Source organism: Helicoverpa armigera, chromosome 24 (assembly GCF_030705265.1).
Source record: "Helicoverpa armigera isolate CAAS_96S chromosome 24, ASM3070526v1, whole genome shotgun sequence".
Classification (NCBI taxonomy): Eukaryota; Metazoa; Arthropoda; class Insecta; order Lepidoptera; family Noctuidae; genus Helicoverpa; species Helicoverpa armigera.
Window position 1 is genome coordinate 460766 of NC_087143.1, and position 17802 is coordinate 478567.

General features: G+C 34.2%; 2 protein-coding genes across 6 annotated transcripts in view; both read right to left on the reverse strand.

The window, feature by feature from the left end:
* Positions 1-11151, reverse strand: part of LOC110380682 (uncharacterized) — a 163524-nt gene extending 152373 nt beyond the window's left edge. For both annotated transcript variants that reach the window (XM_064041068.1, XM_064041067.1), the window contains exon 1: positions 10934-11151. The gene's annotated coding sequence lies outside the window, so the exon portion shown is untranslated. The remainder of the gene's footprint in view (positions 1-10933) is intronic.
* A 1199-nt stretch (positions 11152-12350) lies between these two features.
* LOC135116604 (homer protein homolog 2-like) overlaps positions 12351-17802 on the reverse strand; it is a 45986-nt gene continuing 40534 nt past the window's right edge. For all 4 annotated transcript variants that reach the window (XM_064041075.1, XM_064041073.1, XM_064041071.1 and 1 more), the window contains one exon: positions 12351-17455. The gene's annotated coding sequence lies outside the window, so the exon portion shown is untranslated. The remainder of the gene's footprint in view (positions 17456-17802) is intronic.

The window sequence follows — 17802 nt, forward strand, 5'->3', positions numbered from 1 at the left end:
AGAGGGGTATCATTTAAGTGGAAGTAAAGGTTTTGCCGCACATTTACAAAAATACTTTTGTATAACATTGAATGAAAGGCTCATTCAATGGTTTGTGATTGGTATATCAATGATTTGAATTCAACGGTAATTTGATATAAAGAGCCTTAGATTCAAACCTACCTGTTAACAATTGAAACCAACTATGAAATATAATTCGCAAAAGGCTAGGCTTTCCCAATTAATCACTTTCACTATATTTACAAATATTTGGCGCGCTACTAATAGAAGCTGAAGGTAAATCAATATTGATAGATGAACACTATTAAAAGCAACAAACAATTAACTTGTATATTTACGTATCAATTACCAGAATTAGTCTAGCGAGCAATATCGTTAATGTTATCAATCGATTTCAATTAGTCGATTCGATTCTATTCGATTATTGCACCCTGAAGCGGGTAAAACTTCATTACAGCTAATTAGGAGAAAACGTCGTAATTCTACATTGTACTAATTGGTTTTTTGTTCAGCAAGGACAAGTCGATATATTGGATAAAGTGGGGACATCCCTGCCGGGGCTGCGGGATTGTTCGAAAGAGTTACCGCGGCCATGGTACATAAAGGTCTTCAGAAGGAACATACCTTATGGGCTTTAATCAGAATGAATCACCGGTCAAGTGCAAGTCGGACACGCGCATGAAGGGTTCCATATCAATATTTATAAAACGGACAAAAAAATCACGTTTGTTGTATGGGAACCCCCCAAAATTACATCACGGTTCATGAGATGCAGCCTGGTGACACAATAGGGTCAAAACAATAGGGTCCCGTTTTACCCTTTGGGTACGGAACCCTAAAAAAAGTGGGAATGTTATCACCATGGGGACATTAAAACATGAGGGGACAAATGTTTTATCAGTATGAAAAGCGATTGGGTTTATCTTTCAGATAATTATAATGTAAAAAGGGGTAAAAATGTAATGGTATCTAATTTGCATTTAGACTAGGTAATCAATAGTCTGCAATTTCACTGATAGTGAGATAGAAAAGTAAAACTTTACAAAGCACAATAAATAGGAGTATTATTAATAGGTAGAAAGCAACTCATATTAGATGTTATTATATTACCTACAGCAAGCTGGAGTTTCCTTAACATTTATCATTAATTTACCATCGTTACTTTACCAGCATAAAAGAACAGTATTTATTACATAAAAAACTAAAAGCTGAAGAATTTTATTACTATGAAGCGGTTATAAGGATCATTATAAATTAATAAGGCTAGATTTTCTAAAGAGATTTTATTTGCGTCAGTATAAAAATAGAATGCAGAAAAAAGCTAAGCCCCGGCTGCAGTGTTCTTTTTAATGGAAATCTAGACACGCTGACAGGTCAAAGTTTTTCTATTGTAATAGAAAATCTTATTTCGTATCTATTATATTACATGATATAGGTACATACATAAAAGTACTACAAATATTTCAATCGTGAGTTCAGAGACTGACGAAATAAATGCGTGAAATGTTGTGCTTTTAGCAAATAAAAATACGTTACTTACTGAAGCGGTATTAACCATTGACTTAACAAACAACACCCTTTTCAATTTCTAATCCGTTATTAAGATAACCAGGAAAGTATATCAGGCTATTATTGAACATCTTTGGCAGTCGTTACGGGTAGTCAGAAGCCAGAAAGTTTCAAGGAGTGCCCGTGGGTGGTGAGTTGGCCGGGTAACTGGATTGAGGAGGTCAGATAGGCAGTCGCTCCTTGCACTCAGCTGCATTCAGTTAGACTGGAAGCCGACCCCAACAAAGCTGGGAAAAGGCTAGGTAGATAACGAAGAAAATAATCCATTCTCACACAACAAGTATGCGTCTTCAACCCAAATCTTTAAAATGCAAACAAAAATTCCCATCTCGAGCACCGAGACGTGAAAATTTTCATATGTAGGTACAGTCACAAGGAAAATTCAGTTTCAGAAATCTGTTTTCCCTGAAGTTACTTGAAACCTTTTGCGACGATACTCGAGAACGTTACTCGAGCGATTGGGCCACGAGAACTCAACGACTTTTTATAGCGGTTGCCAATCCACTCGGAAAAGTTTTTTGTTAATATCGAACTTTGTCAATGTAAGCAGAAATGCTACTGAACGAAAGGAAAATTGTAGGAAAGTAAATAATGGGACTTACCTTAATTATAAAGGAAAATTCCCAAAATTATACTTGATTAATGATGACAATAAAATAGATCACCAAAAAGCAATTAATATTACTTTTTCACGTGTCTTTCTATCTATAATTTTTATGTACTTTCTTGACGACACAAAATATAACAATGATAAAGTATTTCCATAATAAAATGTACGTTGTTTCTCAATAATACAGTCTTATCAAGATTTACATAAACAATATAATAGTGTACTGTAACTAAATGATGTGGTTATCAAATCAATTGGCTAATTAGAACGCTGCATTCATTTGGTAATTACCGAAGCAATTTCCTGACTGTATTGTGTAAACTAACGCAAAGCCTGATTGCCTAAATATCACTGCTTGTGATGTAATGAATGTCTTACTAATTATTACGATTATTTTATCACGTTTTATAGTTAATCATATTTGTCTAATTGTTTGTCAAGGAGTGGTAATAATTCATGTTTGTTGCTTTAATAATAAAAATAATTTATATTAATTTTCCGTACTTACAGAAACGTCTCAATCATAAAATTTCAGTCCAAACGGTTACCTATGGGCAACCAATGCTATGTAGGTATAAATTGTTGCAGGCTCAATGCAAAAAAAATGTTTTTGGGGGCCTGTGGTCATTACCTGTCTAGTAGTAGGTATAATATAAATATAGCTCATTGTACCTATATGGCATGTATGTTCATACTTAAGTACCCACATAAACCTACTTACCTACTAATGTGTATGTATGCATGTTACTTAGGTTGGTACATAGATATCTATAGGCATGTACTGTTTATCGAACAATGCTTTAGCCAATTTGTGTTCATGTTTACTTTGGTGTTTCCATGCATTGTGTTAGAATAATTAAATGTATGTATGTAGGTACGTATGTATAGCAGCCCGAGGCTAAGTAACAGTACGGGCAGACCACAGGTTAAGCAGCGCTTGGCGTTATCCAACCGTGAATGAGGGATCTACATATGTCATAACGAGTTCCTCTGAGCTTTGAAAGTCTTAAAAAGACATAAAATACCTGTAGCTGAAATTATTGCCTCCTAGGGAAAACAAGAATGATCTACAAATGCACCAAAAGTTATTCCCAGTTCATATTATTTTTCAGCCATTACAGCGTCTACAACAATTATTTCTCTTCAAAAAAACATACCCCCAGCGCCACTTAAAACAACAAAAAATAAAAAAGCAGCCACCAAAATAAAATTAAGACGAGACAGCCTATTTCAGTGAGCGCACGACCCCGAAATAAACTCGCCTCGGGCTGAAAAACCTTTATTTTAATAACTCTGTATTTACATGTAAATTCCCCGACATTTCCCGCGGGAAGCCAGAAGGGTGAAACATTTGTCCCCGAAGCAACTGCCTACTGTAACGGAGATATTTTAATAAGTAATTTTACAGAATACACAATTTTATGATACGAGAATTAAGTATTTTGTCTGTTGTATTAAAAATTATAAATTCTAGTCCCTTGTTATAGAAAGGTTCTTATTATAAAGAATAAAAATTGTAATGCAAATAGGTCCTACTATACTCGTATAAATGTTATCAGTCTATATAATTATGAGACTGGCATAGGCTATGTGTAAAAGTTTCTTTAAGAAATAAACAAAAAACAGTCATCAGCCTAGCCTTTTCCCAACTATAAGAACCTGTATTTTTTACATGTAGGTAAGGACTGCCTATCTAACTTCCTCAACCCAGCTACTCGAACAACTCGTTACTTCATACTGTAACTCCCTTATTTTGACACCAAATAAAGCACAACTTTCACCTGCATTTTAAAACAGAACTCTTGAGTTGTTAAACTGAGACAATTAGTAGGTAATCGCAAGAAGCTAGATAATTACTGAAAGCCCTTCTCGGCTTTCACAAGGCCCTAGAGACTGAAACTTGATACTGAATAAATTACATTCAAATTGGAGAAAAAAGGCACTTTTCAGTTAGTCACAAAGAAAATATTGTTCAGAGGGTCTGTTAAGTGATTATTGTTTCGCTCGGTTGAACTGAAAATTGCTTACTGACTAATTTGAAATGAACAATTATGTTTTTTAAAAATAAAGGAAGATTTGAATTGGCTCGTAGTTACCTTTGCAACCCAAATGCGAAACTACCTCTTTATGTGTATGTCGGTCTATCGTGCATTTACGCCAAAACTACTGAACTAGCCCACAGATTGTCCAGAAAGCCTGAGAAAAGACAGGCTACTTATTATCTGGGCGCAGGCAGAAGTTTCCACAGGACGCGAGTGAAATCATCAGGAAACAGTCAATAAATAATTTCATCATTATGCAAAATATAGGCTTTAGTTTTAAAAGCAAGGACATAATGATTGCTTATCAAATAGAAAACATATACCTTCATGTCATAATTTCCGAGAGAAATGACAGTCCAATCATACTGCATTATAAAGCTCATTAATAGCACTGGATCGCACACAATATTTTTCATTCATTCTGAACGTAGCAATCAGCGATATCAAATAGACCAAGACATCGACTATTCAATTTATTATTTCTTTTCGAACGCAAAGGAATTTAATTTGCAAATATAAAATACTGAAAGCAAATAGAATTCGTTCGTGGAATAGAGTACTATGGTTAACTTTACTACTATTATGAATGCTCAAGGTTGTATGTATGGATGTTTGTTCCTCTATCATACTAAACTACTGTATGGATTTTGATGAAACTTGTTAGTATTTTCTTTTTCTAGCCTAAACTGTGCCACTGGTGAACAAATGCCTCCCCATCTCGTCTCCACATCTCGTCTCCTTCGAGTGTTCCTACCAATCACAGGTATATGCTATGATAGTAATATAGCATACCTATATAATATCAGAATATCATATGCCTACTTAGACTATTTTTATCGATGTGTAGACAATAATTCAATAGCAATCATTTATTGCATTCCACAATGTTTTTCTTAGGTGGTAAATTATAAATTATGAGATCATCATGATGGACCCTGTCGGGCACACCAAAGTAAAACTAGAAATAAAAGTATTCCTTCAGGACACGCGTGAAACCGAGGGCAGAAGCTAGTATGTACACAATGCTGAGTCATACAATCAATCAGCAGCTAGTTCTATTTATTTGGAGACGATAGTTTTTGCCGCAGCATGAGTCTTCAATATTGGAGCCAAGGAGTGTCATAAGAAACGCTCAGTCAAGGACGATTTGGATTGGAGCTAGTTTGATATGAGTAGTATAGTAAATGATGTATGTTTCCTGAAATGTGTGTGTCACTTGTGGGAAGAAGGCAGGTAGAAGAGAATGTAAGAAGACAACAATGTTGCGTTAAATAAGAGCAGGGGTGGAAGCGTTCGAAAAGTTCCCGATTTCGAGTTCCTTAGTTTGACTACTTAGTATCCGCACTGTGATGCACAATAAAAAAAACAACCAACCAGTAGATTATTGGTACAAACTACGCCAACCATAGACTATGTAGCTAGTCTTTGACGCCAGCAAACATCAACTTCGTGATTTATGCAGATATAGTAATCAGGAACGAGCAACATCAAGTAAAACCTTTGTCCAATCACGGAGTGTGACTCCCATACCATTTTTTCCCAGATTGACCGACCGTTGACCACTCCATTCTTATTCCTATTTCTTTGGGCGTCGAGTTGACTGGCTTCCAAACTACCAGAGTTTGTCAATAAAATTATACGAGCCGTTATCTTCTGGTCAGCTTTCCGTTTTTTTCTGATTCTCTTGTGAAAAACTTTATCTACTAGTAGTTTTAGTGGTGAAAGGATCAAATACATCTTGATCATAGATAACTTTTTCATTTTGCTTTTTAATGAATAAAGTAGCATACTCAACATATTTGGCACTCGGTATCGATTTTTTTGCTTCGATCTATTCCGGAATGTTGATTATGTGCCGACAAGCTCTTTGGAGATTAATCTTGCTATTTCCAATCTGACGAATTGCATTCCTGATTGAAAAATATCATTACGAACATACATAGTTATGGATATTATAGGGCTTCAAATATGAAGCAATCCTTGCGAATGGAAATAAGATATAGGTATGACGCGCTTCAGTAAAAAGTTACCGAACCGATAAAAATCGTTAATGTAGTGCATAAGAAAGGACACAGTTTACTTTTTTACCAGTCGGAGAAGTAGTAGTAGGAACTAGGGGAACAGCTAGTGATAGGTAATATATAAACATTAAAACTATCACTATCAAATACAAATATCGTTAATGACGCAAACTAATGTTTGTTCACCGATATAATATCCATCGAGCTTTCGATTGCAGCTGAATTTCAATAGATTGATGAGCATTAACTCCCTCGTGAAAAGCGAATAGCGATGAAGTCAGAGCGTTGCACAATTTATGAACACATGACATTGATGTAGTACATCTTTCAGTAATGCGATGCGCAAATAGCTGATGCATTTATGGAAAGGTTTTGCGAGCAATTTTGTAAGTAAATATGCTCTGACTTTATTTCAGAACTCGATTCTGCCTGCGAATTCGTGCACATCCAGAGGCAACTACGCGGCATCCCGATAAATAAAGCCTGTCTACGTTTTCGTTCTATAATTTTCCTAATCATTCCAGCCGTTTTGAAGTGAGAACATAACAAAGAAACAGTTTCGCATTTATAAGGATTTTTTCTTCGTCACATGAGCTATGGTTGATGCTGCAAGAAAGTTACGTTGGTCAGCAACTTGGTAATTTAATCTCAACACAAACTAGCAAACTGTGCACGAGAATAAAGCACAAGTGCACAAACATGGCGTCAATCTGTCACAGCAGAGAAGTGATCAGAAACTTGTACTCATCACGAAGTTTTGAGGAGTGCTCTCTGCGAAGTTCTAAGCTACAGAGGAGTGAGAACTTATGGCCAGTTCCGTTCTGTATGCATGCGGCCTCTTTATTGAAACAGTAGAGTAATGAGTCTCATACGATCTGCCTAGGCGTAATGATTGAATGATTACGTTGATGTCCAATGATAAATATATAGAGTAATCTCGAAAGAGAAATGAAAATGTAAAGACACTGCGCAAACTATTGTAGAAGATAGCCGTGATATGGGAAAAGTTATCAAGCTGTGAGAGTGAGTTTTCTTGAACACTCTAATATCAGGAAAAAAACCTTGGTGTTTAATATATGACCCACTCATAGAGGAAGGCTCTAGGCTACTTTTAACCATATATTATTTAACTGAACGAGGGTGAAACCCTTGGCAAAAACTAGTCAGTAATAAAAACAATTATGGAAACAACCACAAACGAACGATGCAGTAATTCCAACTCTGCTGTCTCAGTTATAGCGTGTTCCCAAGTGTTGGACGACTGCCATTTCCAACCATAAACGCATTAGCATTTTATTTATCTCGGCTTCCTGAAGCCAGGGTCGAGGAAACCGATATAGATTCCAAGTTATCCGCGTAATATCGCGCGGAAGTAATGAAAAGTTTCAAAGGCTTAGCCGAGGGTCCGATCCACGCGAACGAACGAATTTGTCGAAATGAGTTTTCGAGCTTTCATTGTAAAATATATCGGCAAGTTTCTGGGGTTTTGTATTGGAATATCTACAGCTGTGTACGTTGAATTGTGTCTCTGTAGGTAGACAAGGCTCTTTTGTTCATTTCACAGAATTTGCTAACTTTTTTAATTACGTACCTCAGAGTTTGTAAACCGAAATTCTTTGTCACGCTCGGATGACTTTAACAAGATATAAATCATGAATGCTTCATCTGATTTCCGACAATAGCGACCCCTTTAATGTCTTATAGCTACGTCTTAATACCGAAGATATAAGTATATGTACAGTTTATATAATGCGTATAAACCGTACATATTTATATATATCCTTGTTACTAATAGGTAAACCACTTACTGCAACCCTTCTTAATCTACAAAACCCCTTGGCAACGGAAGGCATCCCATTTCCTTGTCCCTTTGAGTATTTGTCCAATTAACCTATCCCTTTATTCCCTGAGAGTTGACAAAAAGCGAATTCTCTAAACCAAACATCTGCTAACCATGGGAAATCTCCTAATAGATAGAACCCTGTTTACACAGAATCATAATTCTTCAGATAATCCTACAAAGACATTCATTACCGCTCGGGAGGTAAAATGACTTATTCGAGGGAGGGAAAACAAGGGCTTTATTCCTGTCTCTCTCTCGTCACTTAAATTCTAATTAATTAGAGTGACCGGCACCATTTCCTACAGTTCCTTTTAATCTTCATTAGGTAGTTCACAAAGTATTATTTTACGAGCTCTTCACAATGCGCGAGTTTGCAGGATTTTGTTGAAAGCACTGAAGGTAGCGTTTTGTACTGGAAATGTTTAATTGTTTAAAGCTCCAGAAAGTCTGTAAATACATTGTAGTTGTAATGCGTTAGGTTCACGCGGAAAATGGAGTAGGTAAATATTTGCATCCCATTGATAGGTTTGTAAAGCTGATTACTTAGAATGTCATTGATTGAGTTTGTGCTTGCAGCATTAGAATTTTGTATTATTTTGAAAATTTATTTAAAAGACGAAAATACACAAATACCTATACGTGCCTTTTAAACATGCATTTATCTTGATTTTATAATTTAAAAATCTATAACTGAACTGCCTTTCTTTTCAGCATTCCATTAAATCGAACTTTTCTTTACAAGAAAACTTTGTTCGTGAATTCCATTTCGTAATGCCGTAGAAACAAATCTTAGTAAGAGCGTGGCTAGCTAGCTCGTCCTGCCTTCAGCAAAAGCAATAAACGGCGAGTGCAGCCAACTATGGCTTTATCTCTGCGTCGGCCATTGCAAGCCTGACAAATAGTCTACTTGATAAAAACTTCCTTCTACGGATATTTATGGTTATTTTTGTGTGATCCATTAATTTAAGGCGAGCATAAGACCTCTGATAATAAGATATTTGGTTTGATTCCGAGATTCGAATTGTACTCTACCAACCGCAAAGGCCTACCATAGAAAGACATGTACTACCCTTTATCACCCTTTGGATGAAAAGCCACTGCAGTCAGAACCTAATTAGGCAAGGTAAGTAGGTACTAGTCAGATCAAAGTCAAAGTCATTTATATAGTTCCTGATTTAAGTGCCTGAATCTCACTACAACTTAATTATTACAAACCGTTTTACATCGATCCACACAGGGTTGCTCATAAATACTATCATGACTTTTCCTTATTCCTTCGGTATAAACAAAACAGTGTTTTTTACTTAAATAGACTTCATGACTTTATGTACAAAAATAACACACCTATTGCAGGTACCTAACTACCTACGCAGCGACAATGAGATGTCTAGCTATAGTAAGTTCGTATCTGTAGTACATTCAATCATTGTTAGATTAACCCGTTGCCACAAACCGCACCGCGGTTTCCGCATCGGCCGGCCATTTGAGGAAAAAGACGGAAAATAAACAACAGCCTGCTTTTTTGTGAAAATTAGAATGAACCATGGTTTGACGACTGAATTTGGCAAACGTGACTTGACAGTTCCGAAATGTCAAATAACAAACTTCGCTTTAATTACAATAAAGTGTAAATTATTTTAATTACTTTCTTTGTGTGCTGGGATTTCCTGTTATTAACTTTTTTGTAGTACAATAAAGAAAAATATATCTGTCTATCTATTATTTTCTGGGGATACATTAGCGGAATTTTAACGCATAAATGTAGAAGTACATTTTCAGCAACAGCCTTATCCAAATTCACAATTCGAAGAAAATTGAGTTCAGTTCAATTACACCTGGCTATAAATCCTCAGATAATACTTCTAATGCATCATTAATCAATAATAATACAATTTGCATTCAAGCCGATTCGTCTAGGTTTGGCGCGGTCATAAATATATCCACTGTCATAGATAGGCAGGAGACTTAAGTGGCTGAATTTTACGAGCTGGTTTGAAGTGATCAGTCATTAGGATTTTCCTTACGTATGTAGGTAAGCAAGATTAACTAGCTGCTGTCTATCTTTCCTCTGAAACTTCTTTAACTGTGGATTTCAATAACCGAAATTAGATAAAATTTAGTAGGTATGAAGATAACATCAAATCCATTCTCCAATCGGAAAACTTTGGACAGATTGGTCATTGAAATCAGCAGTAAATAGAGTAACAGTATGCACCAAACCTACCCATAGTTACAAAAACCTACTCTATTTACCAAGCTGCTTTTCCGAAATTCATTTAAAATTCTTCATGAGAGTAACGTGAGCACGTAGATACTTTACATTCTCGCTGAAGAAACAAAATGAGTTATAACATCTCACCGGAGTGAATAATCCATTATGTATGAACGTGTTCGCCTAATTTTTCTACTCCGACCCGAATGTATGAGCAAAAATAAAGTCTACACATTGTCGACAATAGGTAAGGACTGTAAAGTATGGGAAAGATACGCCGTCTTTTGTTTTAGAGCTGTGTTTTACTGCAATGAATTTTGTAGTAGATTGGATATAATTTGTGTTATTTTTGTTCGAATCTTATAGAGGGTAAACCTTATAATACAGAAATAAAATACACAATAAAAGCATATTACTAAGTATATACGACCAGAAAAAATACGTAGGCAATATTTCAAAATAGGAACGGCGACATTGTGTTAACAACATGAATCAAATTATTATTTCAAAGTTAAGGCTTACGTTATATTGAAATAGGGATTAGCAGACAGCTAAATATGGGACTAAAGCCTGAAAAATCATTGTGGACAATTTATATTCCCGAATATATCGATTTGTAATAAGTGAAAAACTCACCGAAAACAATGTGGCGGCGATCCTTCTTCCGTCAAACACCGTCTGAGATCAACCAAGTCGGTGATCACACGCAAAATTTACAGGAATCACTGTCAAATTTCTGTTAGATTCACAAGATTTTATTCATTATATTATTTTGTGTGTGTGGAGCGCGAACCGCGTGCGTGTCGCGTGAGGCTCGGCACGGGACTGGCGAAATGGCGGGAATTGTGACATGCGCCCTGGGAAATCGATGGCGAATATCATGCGTTATCTGTGGTCCCACGCCATGTTTCGAAAAATTCTGTACGTTCAGCTGTTTTTCCGAATTTTTTTGTCACGTTTTCGTTGTTTGCATAGCGGGATTAGGATTTGTTCGGCGACGCGAAACAGATGGAATAAAACGATGATAAAAAATGCAAGCCGGCGCGCCGGCTTGCATTTTAAAAATTGAGCTGAATAAAACGCCGCGGCGTTTTATTCAGCTCAATTTTTCACACTCCGATTTAACATTCGATTTTTAATGGCTTTGCTGAAAAGGGTTTTTCGCGATATTTTTGTAGGGAATTTGGTACCTATGTCGATGTGAAATAACATTATTAATGTTCATAAATAAAACATTATCATTAGATATCTATTATTTGGAGAAATGTATTTTTTATAAAATAAATAAAAAATCTTTATGTTTACGGGTTATGTATTTTAATTTTTTAATTTTTAAGTGGTGAAAATGATAGAGAGAAAATACTACCGGCGTAACATTGTTTTCGGATTCCGTGTTCAATCAAAAAATATATGCAGTCCAGGAAAATGTAGCGCAGTTTTTTTTACCTAAATGCGGTTTTTTATTCGCGGGTACGACTAGTTTTCCTCGCATAAATGATTCAAGTTGTAGACTACTACTACTGATATCTAATAAACAACGAGTAAATAATTTAGAAACTTAATTGAAATGAATTAATTAGATCTACTTGCCCACGTGCACCTATAGATATAGCCATTTTCATCTGTCATCCTTACCTATTAGGAAATTCAAGTTCTTGTGTAGAGAACGGCTAGTCATCGAAGTATTTGATGCTGTCAGATAGATGGCGTGACTATCTGCAAAAGGCTTCAAAAATGTTTTGTTGTTTGCCTAACATCCTTTTTACATTAGCGAATTTTCCGAGCGGACCGAGTGCCATCGCCATACGCGCGACAGAAAACAATTGACAACTGCCAATTCCCCGTAAGTATGAATCGAGCAGTGATACCTAGTAGGTACCGGTACCTACCTAGGTACCAGTGATAGCCACACTGATATCTAGGTAGTATATTAATTGCAATTTAAATTAAATAATTGCAGGGAATAAGTCCGTCTAAGTTTAAAATCTCTCTTCAAGCACTCTTGATTTATGAAATTTTTAGCTCAAGGACCACAAAAATAAAACTAACCAAATTGAAATCCATATTGTATTTATTTATTGTTTAATATGCATACTCAGCTCACAGCGACTACGCTTCTAATGGAAGATATAACGTAGTACACATACCAAGTCTGCGCTGCATTTGATAACAAAAACACCAGCCGATAAAACATTTTAAACCTTAACTCTGTTATATAAAGTTCAATATACATTACCAAAAAAGATGAAAGAATTTTGACGTTTTAATTTGTGTTTCATAATAATGGCATTAAAGTTGATATTCGCGTACTTCATTTAGAGATTATTGCAACACCCGTGTACCTATATTCTACGTGCTAGCTACTTTGTTTGGGTTTTAAAAACGTTTATGAGATCAACCCATATTAATGGGGTAAACTAGCAGCGCTCTCTGGTGACGATCGAAGACAATATAATGTAGTACCAATAATGAATTTATTATATTTGGTAAATAAATTAAACAGATAAATACATTCCAGACGACTCTGAGAATATAAAAAATGCAATTATTACGAATGATAACGCACGACTACAAAGATTATTATTTCTGCAGGACTTTTCGTGATTTTTAGTCAAAAAATGGATTATTCCAACAAATGCAACGCAGACTATAACAATTTATATTGAATAAATTACAATTAAAACTATAATTAATGCGATTACAATACAACAATATCAAGTGGCCGATACTTGCGACTCGAGACAAAACTCTTTTAATTCACCTTTTTGAACGACAAACAAGATGGCGGTTTTAAAAGTAGAAACATGTTTGTATATGTCGATCATTAGGCATTAAAGACTATTACACTTCCTGGCAAAAACAATTGGCACACCACGTGGTACTCGGTGGGTACACTTCGGGCCGAAATTAAAGACCACTAGAAAAACAAAAAAAATGTCATCTCCCAGCCCAGATACATTTAAAAATGATAATCTCATCTATTGTAACGACTATGATATAGTACATATAACTATCTATACTATAAATGTTATTTATATGTAGTCACACTTAACATCTTCGGTTTACAAATTAAAAGGGAATAACACTTAAACATTATCTAATTTTATATTACATTTCTTATAATCCAACAGATCATTCGGTACTACTAAATTTTTATCTATTTGATAAACAGATTTTTTTTTTACATGTACAAATAAATACTGTGTCTATAAACATTATTTCCTACTATAGCTATGTATTTATTTAACTATGAAATAATAAATTGTTCATGTAGTGTACAAGAGAACGTAAGGTAAGAATGGAGTAGAGAGTATAATATATTGTTCGATATACCTACCGATAGGGGAACAAATTGTAAAGATCTACGGAAAGTGTATGTCGAGAGTAAAAATCGAATAACAACGATCACTATTTAAAAATCCACGCAACAGTAAATGAAATTTACCCTGTTTAGAAGACATTGTATATCTTAAAAATTGTGTCCTCAGCCTTTTTAATGATATAATTTTGTTTTCAATTTTTTTTTCAAGGTTTTTGACAGATAATGTTCTTCTGTAATTGTTGTAATAACATAAAATTATTACTTCTTTACTATAAATAAAAACTATGAACACAAGGATACGTATTAAAATAAAAATTTTTATAAGAAAATAAAGATTTTAAGATAAAATATTATGATACAATATTAACAAAGATATTCTAAAATAACGATTTAACTTGACAAAATCACAGAAAATATTATCTGCCAAAGTGTAATCACTAATTTGCTAAGGGATCTATGAATTACAGGGTTTTCAAATAAATGTCAAACTTAAGCAAATATAAATAAAGTCGAAATTAAGTTCTACGTCAACGTTTGGGAGTTAGACGGATACTGGTGACAATTTTTTATCTATTATTTCTTCATACATAGTATGAATCCCGCAAAATTATTTTGTATGCGACATTTCATTACCAAGCTCTGACTTTGGACGCCTTCAACAAGATTTTTTAATACTTTTATATTTATTCAAACTCTAAATGACCGCGAATATCGGTATTTTCCAGTAATACTTATCGAATAACAAATTACAAAATAATTTTGCGCGATCCACGAAACACCTTATCGCCTAAGGATGAATATATTTAATATATTAATTAAAAATCATCGAGATTGGAATTTTACGTTACAATATAATAATAATAATTATCGTTTAATATTATTTTAGTGATAGAATACACCTACACAGTAGGAAAGTTAAACGGAAATGTTTCGTAAGTCTAATGTATCGTAGGAATATTTATATTGAACTTATGTTCTGACTAAAAACCATGAAACTTGCAGAAGAATATTTATAACTTTGCCAACATTTTAAAGTACCAAAACTGTTTACTTTGTATTTGTCTGGTCAAAAATTAATATATTTGTAGCTTTTAGTACACAATCTCCAGTCAGAACATTTTCAAAATACCAACCTTAACATATTATAACAATATTGGAAAATGTATTCGAGACGAAAGAAATGCACATTACACGAAATGAAATGGCTCACAGATCGAAACAAGAGTGTCGTTGGGTAAGTAAACATTACATATCTGTAAAATACATACTCTTACATACTAAGCAATATTTATTTAAATTTAACGCATTCAAAAAACTTTTAAATCGAAGCTTTATTATTCATTGTTTTTAAAATCCCTTTAACGATGCCCAATCACGTAGCTCAATACGCTTGAAGTGTAAGGGGATCGAAAGGGACTGAGAGGCAATATGTTAGCCGACTGTTTTATATATTTCGATATTATATTAATTAGGGAGTATTTCAATATACACACATACACTAGGACATGGCACTGCCTGTCGACTATATCATAATATATCAGGCGAATATCGAAACCAAGAGTTACATATTCTCATTATATACTTTTAATTCGGTATTTCACCGTGCAACCAGTTTTTCTTACACAATAATATAATATTAAAAATCTACTTTTAAAATATACATTAATTTTAATAATAAAATTAGTTATTTTTGGCATTGAATCGTGGGGTCACACGATTTTCGAACGTATTTACATTTAGATAAGGGTGGGTCGACATCACTGACTCGAATTGACTCAAAACTATCAATAATCATTTATGATGGACATAAACGTGGTTGATACTTGTCAAATATTTATATCTAAGAGATGATTGTGATTTTAAACATACAGTATGTAACAAATGGAGTGTCATACTAACATTTCCTTTGAAACGAGACTTTCTCACGTTTTCTAACAATGAGTACCGGTATTTTTTATTTCATTTATAATTATAGATAGGCAGATATTGATTAATGGAATAAATCACATATAAATGCGGAATATTCACTACGGTAATACCCAATAGTCAAAACATTGAATACTGAAGCACCGTCAACATTTTCAGTTTGAAGTTCGATATTTAATATGAATACTCGGCAGTGGTATTGTGGGAAAATAGTATCGAAAATTAAATTGAATTACAAAGCTGTACAACTTTTTTATATAAAATGATTGTAAAATGCATATCCAACATAAGAAATATGAAAAATTCCATAAACGCGATATTTCAACGTTGTGAATTATAATTGAATGAAATCCAAGGAACTTTACAAAGTACACTTGTGACGTCACGGATATATTAACTTTAAAAGCGCTCGTTCATCTTCAAAACCGTGAAACAACTTCATTAATGAGTAATATGTATGACGTCATATAATTTCATACATCGTTAGCCTTAACTTGAAACGCTCGTTTGAAACAAACCACTTTATTTAGTTACCTAAACTTTAGCGAACAGAGTTCGTTAAGAATTTACTTGTTAGAACAAAATTATGTATTCTTGATACTTTCTTGATTTGTGTTACATGACAATGTGAATTACACCGAAAATACCGATTTATTTTGCCAAAAACTTCAATTCGGATTACAGTGCATACAGCTCTAATATCGATGTAATCGTTTCGATACAATACTCTTAAAAGACACTATCGATATCAATGAAATTTATAATATGGGAATGAGGCACCATTGCCGTATGAATACAATGAAATATTTAACGAAATGAGTTAATACCACAGTTAGTGAGATCGGGTGTTACATGACTTAGAAAAAGAACAGTTTATTTAAAGGCCGCGTGTCGAGAAAACACTTAACATATGGTGGTGTATGAAACCAAATTCTACTGATGTTTTAACTGCTGAAATTAACTGTTCTTTCTCTTGAATTTTATACAATGATTCAATAACCTTTTATTTAATGGGTTTGATACACATATTAATAACTTGTCCACTTGTTTTCCTAATCAAACTGTGATAACACCGTAATGACAAGATTTTTTTGTAAATTAATACTGTATTGTTTATAATACTTTCAGTTGAAACCAATGCTAGTGATGTGCCCTAACAATAAATAAGTTATCGATGAACTAACGTCGAAGGAAAAGTGTCGGTTGTTCGCACCATAAGTATTAAAATTGCAATTTGATTGCATTTCAAGTAGAACAATTTAAATTCACGATAAGAAAGAAGTAGTTGGTAAAAAGTGTTTGAGGAATTAATGTTATTAGTCAATTTTATAGCAACTACTTCATGGTTAAAAATATTTTATCAGAAATTTATAAAGACTTCCAGTTAATTTTGTTACACGTCTTCTTCGAACAAGATTTACAAATTATGAAAATAATTAACCAACTGAAATTTTACAATATCTGAAACCCAACCAAATAAGCTGATTTTAGTAACATTACAAAAATCTGTGATGATATCAATATGTGGTAGAATAAATAACTTTATGTAACCGATTGATCAAACATTATAGACTGGAAATGATCCTAATTAGAACTTAATTTTAATACTTGGAATTCCTACTCTAAATCATTTCTGCACTGTCAAAAACTAAGCAAATCATCAATCGACACAAAAATATCAACAACTCAACATCAAATACGACCATCACTACCACACATTGACATCATACTACAAATACTACAGAAACTACAGAAAAATAACAACCGACACTAGCAACGTTGAAGAAATTAAAAAAACTCGTGCACCTTGCGAAATACCGAGAGCACTCTTCATTTCTTGGCCTTCACCGTCACGTACGCGTCCGGCGCCGCCCGCAGCAGCAGCGGCAGCCGCCGCGACCGGGAACCCGCTAGTGTCAGAAACAACTCAATATTAATTAAAATCGAAATTACATTTCTGGTCAGATAAATTTTCCGCTGTGAAGTTGGTTACTAGTGACTGCAACGGTTAAAATCACTACATAGTATAAAACCAAAGTCACTTTCTCTGTCCCTATATCCATATGTATGCTTCAATCTTTATAACTACGCAACGAATTTTGATGCATGTTTTTTTAATAGATAGAGAGATTGAAGAAGGTGCAAGCGAAGCCGGGGCGGGTCGCAGCAAAGTTATTTAGAGAGAGATAGTGACTCTTAATTTGATAGCATTTGTAGTTTCTGTCATATTCCTATCACTTGTCGTATTCGTAGTGTT